Source organism: Chinchilla lanigera, unplaced genomic scaffold (genome assembly GCF_000276665.1).
Source record: "Chinchilla lanigera isolate Chin_1 unplaced genomic scaffold, ChiLan1.0 scaffold00210, whole genome shotgun sequence".
Lineage (NCBI taxonomy): Eukaryota > Metazoa > Chordata > Mammalia > Rodentia > Chinchillidae > Chinchilla > Chinchilla lanigera.
In genome coordinates, this window is record NW_004955611.1 from 138,496 (window position 1) to 146,608 (window position 8,113).

The window sequence follows — 8,113 nt, forward strand, 5'->3', positions numbered from 1 at the left end:
AAATTGAGAAGAGCTAGAAATATTGTGATGTTTTCTCTCCCCACAAGAATCTGTGTAAACAAAAGTATGATAGAGGCAAAATTTTGGATATATGAAGCTTTGGATTTTTATGAGCAAGTATATTAAAGTGGGGGAGGCTCAGAGAGTGTAGAAAATAAGGGTGATTAAAATGTAGGGTGTAGAAAATAGAGTGATTAAAATGCTTGACTATAGACTTTAGTAGAAAACATATGAGGGTGGTGAGGATTATGAAAAAGGTGACAGAACTAACAGATTTTATGTACTGCAATAGTTGAAGGTGGTTTTAAAGTTAAAGTCCTAGAGAGCATGTTAGAAAAACTGGAGGAGATAGAAAGTTTGATGTTTCAAATTGATATTGGAAAAGTGTTCCGGTGACTGACTACATGAAGTCTTTATTGGACCTCAGATGGGAGCAGGAGGCTGAGAACAACAGAGTGTTGATATTTAGAAGACAGAAGTGAAGGGATGAGGACACCAGGCCACTAAAAGAAAATCCATGTAGATGCTGAAATCACCAAATATTAAGACTGGGATAGCACTGGAGAGAATAACAGAGTCAACAGTTAAAATCCTCAAAATATGAAGGTGAGTGACAGGGAGTCAGTAGATAAACACCTCAAAGGTAGATAGTGGGTAGCAAAGTTAGATGATATGAGACTCTAAGATAAACATTGTGAGGAAGAAGTGGGTACAGTGATCTGGAATTGGCAGGGAGAAGCAAGGAAGAGAGTTTCTAAACTTTACACCCAGTGGTAAGAATGCTAAAGAGAGTTACATTTTGAGAAGAATAAATGGACAATCAGATTTCAGTTAAATGCAGTTACATTTTGAGAAGAATAAATGGAGAATCAGATTTCAGTTAAATACAAAAGGTAAATTTTCAGAAAAGAAGCTTAGTATGTGAGGAATGTTGCTAGTGACTGATCAGAGGGCATAGTGGAGGCATTTCAGGGTTTGAGGAGCGTAGAATATCACAAGAGGAGTAAATCTGCTGAGCTACATGGGAGTTATTCTCTGGGAAAGAGACAATAGGAGGGCTCTAAACTGTGGGAAACTGATACAGACCAAGAAGTTAATTTTGATAGTCTCCAGATACCTGGCTATAGAAGGCTTATGAGGGGTGAGTGGTTAAATGTTTTGTGTCAGAATTCTGGGACTCTCACTTATCTAAAAACCAACATCTTCCTGTAGGCACAAGACCACAGAGAGATGCTCACCTGTGTCAGTGCAAACACAGAGGCAGGAAACCAGGGGCAGTTGTCAACTGCTGTGAGTGTCTTTTCAATGCCTTAAATATTACCTATAGCAGGGCAAATTAAAGTTCTAGATTGCTACTTTTAAAAAGTCAAATCCACTTCTGAAGTGCATGCTTCTCAAGAGATCAGGACATTGGGATGATGGCTGAGTGACAATCATGATAGTACTCAAATGGGTCAGTGGCCTGTCAGAGCCAAAGGGCAACAAGAATGATTAAAATTAATACAGAGCTGAAGAATATACATGTGTTTCTATGTTTAGGATGAGCACTCTTGAAATACAAAAAGTTCAGTTAGAACTTCACAGATTAATTTTTTTTTTTTTTAGTTTAAAAGTTGGCTACATTCTATCACCAAGATCAGAAGCACAATGGCCTAATCAGTAACTGTGGGCACTTTGAAACATCCTCATATTTAAGAGGAAATTAAAAGTAAGTCTAGCATGCTATCAGTGTTGAAAATCGCAAACACATACACACATACTGAGTCACTGTAATAATTCTCTAGTCGTAGTTCGCTGAATCTCTGCAGATTCAATTTGGCATCAAATAACAGCCCATTCTTCTCTGCCAGGGTGGTCGTTCAGAGCTGATGAGGAGACTGATAGCCCTTCAGCTATAGAGAAAGGCCCTCAGGTGACATTTTGTCCTGGAAAAAGTCTGGAAAAGTAAGTTTATCAATTTTCTGAGCAACACTGAACAAAACTAGAGACTTTCACTATGAGGTCTTTTCTTCAGTTAGGTTAGGAGGGCTGAGTTTGCCTCTGGCTACATCTTTAACACTTACACCTACAGTTTCTCCACAAAAGCAAGTGAAAAATAAAACTGTCCAAATGAGAAAAAAATTTTTGAGTCATGACTTACCTAAAACCCAGATGTTCCAATCTTAATCTCCAAATTGGAGAATGTGTTTACATCTTCAGCTCCAGGTCTTATCTAAGAGTCCTCACTTGTGAAAGACTCCTTCTTATGAAAGAAGGGAGCCAGAGGCAGGAGCCAAATTCAGTGAGATTCTGTATATAGTATCTATAAAATGAATTAGGTTCTTAGAAGGACATAGTATCTTAGGACACAGATGAACAACTTTTTTAGTTTTGTTTTACTTTTTGAGACAGGGTCTCACTATGCGGTTCAAACTGGTCTTGAACACACTCTGTATCCCAGGCTGGCTTCAAACTCACAGAGATCCTCCTACCTCAGCCTCCTATGTGCTGGGACTCTAGATGTGTGCCACCAGCTTTTAGTTTTTTTGTTTTTATTTTTGTTTGTTTTTGAGAACAATCTTTAAAATAGCACGCTAAGGTTGTGATAAGAATTTAGTTTACCTTGATATCAACTCACCTAAAGTCAGTTCTTCAGATGCTAATTTACTTAATTAATTCATCTAAAACTAACATTGTCTAGAGCAGTGATCTTCAGTCTTAGCTGTACATTAGGTAAGTCTAACCTGGTAAATTTTTTAAAATGATGATGCCTATGACACAAAGATTCTGATATGTTCTTCCTGTGATAGAACCTGAGCACTGTCAAATAAAGTATAGAAACAAGTTATGATTGAATTTCAGATAAAAAGGAGTATTTCCTGATAAGAATGCCCAAAATATTATGTGGCACAAACTAAAAACTATTCACTATTTATCTGAAATTCAAATTTAACTGGATATACTATGTTTTCCTTTGTTAAATCTGTCAGATATACATGTATTTCAGGCTTATGCAGAGCTAACAACCACCACTTGAGTGTATGTAGATCATACAGATAAGACTGGATTTCTTTAACATTTTCTGAATTTTTTTTTTATCTTTTAAAAAAGTAAAAATTTCCCCATTTCCAGACAGTTCAAGAGTTAATTTCTGAGGGACTGTCAAATATATGTATAATTTTATATTTCTAAAAAAATTGTAGTATACTATGCTACACTTGATTCATACAATTTAACCCTTTTAAATAATTTCTGTTTTGCTCCATGGTTTTGCATTCTTTTCTGTTTTTTCCTATTAATGTTTATGCTCAGTTGAGGCACCACTGGGATTCGAAACCAGGATCTCCTGTTTATTAGACAGGTGCTTTAACCAACTAAGCCACAGCATTGCCCTCCTCTTAATGTTTAAACACATTAATATGTATAGAAGTTAGCCTTTTTCTATATGAATAGTAATATATAGTCACAAGTCACTCCATGATGGGAACATATTCTGAGAAATGTTGTTGTTACATGATTTTGTTGTACAAACTTCATAGAGTATACTTCATAAACCTAGATGGTATACCTACTGCACATTTTTGCTATGTAGTATAACCTATTGCTCCAGGGCTAAGTCCATATTACCTCTTGACTATTGTAGGGAAATAATGAAAAGAATTTATGTATCTAAACATAGAAAAGGTACAGGTAAAACATTAGGACCCAGGAATTTTCAGCTGTACCATAATCTTACAAGACTACCATTGTACATATGGTAGTTACTGAACAAAACATCCTTTTGAGTTGCATGATTATATTTGGGCTTTTGACTTTGTTCACAGTGTGTTTTGCAGTGCAACTTTAAATATTTGTGCATGCAAAATATATATTTTCTCTTTTGTTTTGTTAGGAAAAGAGGTCTCTAGCAGGCAGGAACAGCGCAAGGACTTGAGCCCAGGGAGAAAGAGGAAATGAAGAAAAGGGCAGTGGTTATGGTTGTTTCTTGAAAAAAAAAGTTAAATATTCCTAGGCCAGGTGGTTACAACAACCAGGCAGCCCCCAGCAGTTGGGCGACACAGATTCTACCCCTAGCAACAGCCTAGAGACCAACGACAAGCTGACCCCCCAAAACTGAGGGAGAGATCAAGGCAAGCCATACACACCCCAATAACAGCACCCACAGGTCCCACATTAGGCTTTCCAGCTCTGGAGCCCCTTCTTTTCAGAGAAGTCTGTATGGCTTCTTTGCAGTAAAACTAGCTTCTGCTTGGTAACTTCCTTAGGCTCCTTTCCTTTATTTCTCTACTGGACTGGTGGTCCGGATCTGAGCACATCATACTTTGGTGGCTGCAGCCCAGGTGTGACATCATTTTATAGAACCCTTCCCACTTTGAGAGTATATTTTTAATTTTGCCTGTTTTCTGGCAGTGGCTATAGTTCCAATATTTTGTTCTATTTAAATAAAGAAGCTTGACTTTTAGTAGGTGATACCATGCACCTAGTTGTAGGCATGTGATTGTGTGATTTATTTTTCTTGTCAGTGAGACATAAACAAATGTTAGAGGAGACTCTTGGGGACTCGTCTTAGGAAACTTCCCTCCTTTCTTTCAGCTGCTAAAAAGGTTGGAATAGGATTTGGCAGCCATATCGAACTATGGAAGACCTGGACCACTGACAAGTTCCATGCTAAGGCTAACAGCAAAGATGGTGCCCTTTCATCTGTAATAACACAGCCAACACAGCAAACCTGTGAGCCTAGATTCCCTATCACCAGGCTGCTGCTGCTTCTTCCTCTTCCTCTTCCTCTTCTTCTCCTCTTCCTCCTCCTCTTTCTCCTCCTCCTCTTTCTCCTCCTCCTTTTTTGAGAAGGGTGTAACTTTCATCATTAAGCCACTTTTACTTTGAATCTTTTAAAAATATACTTAACCAAAGCTAATCCTTATACCACAATTACTTTTAATAATTTTGTTGTCTTCCTCCACCCCTGTTCTCCCTCAATGTATGTATTTTACTTCATTTTAAATTCATTTTGATATATAATCTTTTTCAATTTTTGTGTTAAAATATATATAAAATGTACCAATCCTTACCAATTTAAAATGTATCCATTTAAAATGTATTCATAACATTATACAATAATCACCACCATCCATCTCCCTAACTCTTTTCATTTGGTAAAACTGAAACACCGTACTCATTAAATAATGACTCCTCCTTCTCCCTCCCCGCAGACCCTGGCAAACACCACTCTAATTCCTGTCTATGACTTCGTATACTCTAACTATACTACACAGGCAGACTCATATGATATTTGATTTTTTTGTTACTAGCTTATCCCATTTATCATAATGTTCCCAATGTTCATCTATGTCATAGTATTTATTATCAGAAGCACCTTCCTTTTAAAAGTCTGATTAATATTCCATATGTATGTTACATGCATGTAAGAGCATATCTTATTTATTCATTGATGGATATTTGGTCTGGTTCCATGTTTTAGCTACTGTGAATAATACTGCTGTGGACATGGGTATATTGATATCTCTTTGGGTATACATCTAAAAATGACATTACTGAGTCTCATGGTAATTCTGCTTTTAAGGAAAAGCCATATTGTTCTCCAGTGGCCAGTATCTGAGCAATGGACATGTGAGACAAAGGGTGAATGGAGACCAAAATGTCATTTTTATCATAGACAAATCTGATTTTACAAAATGTGCTTATATCTTTAAACAAATATGGTTGTTACACTGGTGTCTAGAATTGAACCCAAGCCAAACATCCCCATTATATCAGCAGGAGTCAGGTAGAATAAGATTACAGGTGAGTTTGATCCAAGAGAAACAAAGGGAGGAAAGAATGTTTATGCATGCCCAATCTACCCTTTCAAACTATCCTGTCTGGAAAGTCTTTTTCTCTAAAGAATAAGGAATCAAGTGTAGAGAGACTAAAAACATGAAGTCATTAACCTCCCCCAGACTAGAAAAAAAAGAGAAATGTAAATGTCCATCTGTATAATAGATTAGAAATTAGGATTTAAAAATACTTAATAATTTTTTGTAGTACTTGGAATTCAATCCGGAACCCTATGCATTCTAGCCAGACAAGTGCTCTACCATCGAGCTACGGCCCCCAGCACTACTTAGTAATTTAACAGGTAACACTGGGTGTGTTATTACTTCAATTTTTTTTACCTTTTGGTACAGCTGAGGTTGAACAGTCTAACATTTTCCACATTTTAATATTCCCTAGTAAATCATCATATGTTTTGGAGCCTGAGCATTTTTCTCACCAATTTGTATGATTTCTTTATGAGATAAAAAGTTATCCTTCATTATATGTTCTGTTAAACTTTGGCAATTCATTTCCATTAGTTTTACTTTGAGAATATGAAATAAATTCATGTAATTATATCTATTATATTCCCTGTTCTTTAATTTACTGCCTTCAAGTTTAGAAAGTTCTCCCAATAAGGGTTTAATAGGTATGCACTTTTGTTTTACTCTGATTTTTCTATGGTTTAATGTATATTATCTCCTTCTATAACCAAATAGTATTTATGGTTTCTTTAGTATGAAACAGATAAAACCATTCATGTGCCTTCAATCTACCTGCATTACTGTTTCCTCCTCTTAGCTCTCTATTTTCTCACTTGCTTTTCACAGGTGGGCAAAGAGAGAGAGAAAGGAAAAAGAATTATAACATTAAATGATTTGGGGGTTCCTAATAAGAGTAGAATAGTTGTCTGAAAGTGACCAGCTCTTCTTTGGACACTTTCCTTTTCCAATTCTATCCTAAAATGTGCATGTTTTCTTAAAATAAAAAGTAACTTTAAGAGTATCCTATATAAATCCTCAAAATTTAAGCCAGCAAAATGTCGACTTCACTTACTTTTTCTTTTTTTCTTTTTGTAGTCCGGTGATTAAACCTAGGGCCTTGAGCAAGTGCTCAACCACTGAGCTCTATAACCCCAGCCCCCTTTTCTCTCTCTCTTTCTTTTTTTAATTTCATCTCAACACAGGATTACCCAGACTGGCCTCAAAGTTGCTATCCTCTTGCCTCAGCCTCTAGAATAGCAGGGATTAGAGATGTGTACCACTGCTCCCAGCTTGAACTTGCATTTAAGATCTGTAAACATATTCAGAAAAAGTAAACTTACACGGCCCATATAAAATACACTGAATTGGAAAAGTTAAATTTTAATCTAATTAAATATGAGGTAGACTGAATTTAATGTAAACTCATTTTTTTTTGCAGCTTGTTGAGTTTCTGGTTGTTGTTTTATTCTCAGTGGTTACTGGAAGTTTCAGCTATAGCCCAATTTGCACTGTATATACAAGATGAAAGAGGATTCAATAAGGAAAATGGGAGTGCTTGGAAGAGAAGGAATAGAAAGAAGCAGAAAATAATTCTCAGTCACACAAAATGAGTTCAGATGTCATACTGTCAAGTTTTTAAAAATAGCTCCTATTTATTGTATTTCTTCCATGCCCTACAACCTCTAGTCTTTACAGCTATTTATTCTTTTAAATTATTTTTTCTGATATATAGTTAGACAGTAGTGTTAAAGTTTCCTGTGTTGGTATTGTTAGTACTTTTTCAATAAATCTAATACCTACAAGGAGCAAGCTCCAGCTCTGCTACTTGGTGAATTATCCATATTTCCATTCATGTACCCAAAGAACCAGGAACAATTCAGGTGGGTTTTCTAGGTTTTCCTTCTCAGTAAAGTGGAAAACAAAATTTTGTATCCTCTGGTTTGGTCCTTGTGAAGGCTGAAGAATGGAGCTCTATAGCCAAGGTAATTGGCCTCCTGTGCTTGATGGTTTCTAAATTCCAGATCCAGTGAGAGACCCGTGGGACACAGGCCTAATGCACTATGTTCCTCCTGCTGAAATGCCAAGTCTGCATTTATTATGGTAATTATCCATTGCACAAATATATAAACTGAATCTTGAATCTGAGATCACACTGTATTTTATCTAACATATCTACTGGGCCAAACAACACCACCAATTTTTCCCTTTGTTTCAAAGCCAAATTGGCTGCACACCTACTTAAAGGTATCTTGTGTTCTGGTAAATAGTTGATAACATAAGTTAGACTCATCAATTATACTCTTCTGAAGAAAGAGATGGGGGAAATGTGCACC

At 36.3% G+C, this 8,113-nt stretch overlaps 1 long non-coding RNA gene and 1 other non-coding gene across 5 annotated transcripts in view; one reads left to right on the forward strand and one right to left on the reverse strand.

Moving 5' to 3' along the window:
* The window catches only part of LOC102014517, a 13,344-nt gene extending 7,073 nt beyond the window's left edge, over positions 1 to 6,271 (forward strand). For 2 of the 4 annotated variants that reach the window (XR_001232576.1, XR_265162.2), the window contains 5 exons: positions 428 to 606; positions 1,213 to 1,290; positions 1,606 to 1,708; positions 1,851 to 1,944; positions 4,573 to 4,908. This is a non-coding gene — a long non-coding RNA (uncharacterized LOC102014517). Of the gene's footprint in view, positions 1 to 427; positions 607 to 1,212; positions 1,291 to 1,605; positions 1,709 to 1,850; positions 1,945 to 4,572; positions 4,909 to 6,024 lie in introns of those variants that run through there. The other 2 variants (XR_265164.2, XR_265163.2) reach the window with 2 other exon arrangements.
* Positions 3,295 to 3,371, reverse strand: Trnai-aau. The gene has a single exon. It is a non-coding gene; the product is annotated as a tRNA-Ile (tRNA).
* Positions 6,272 to 8,113: the final 1,842 nt, after the last annotated feature.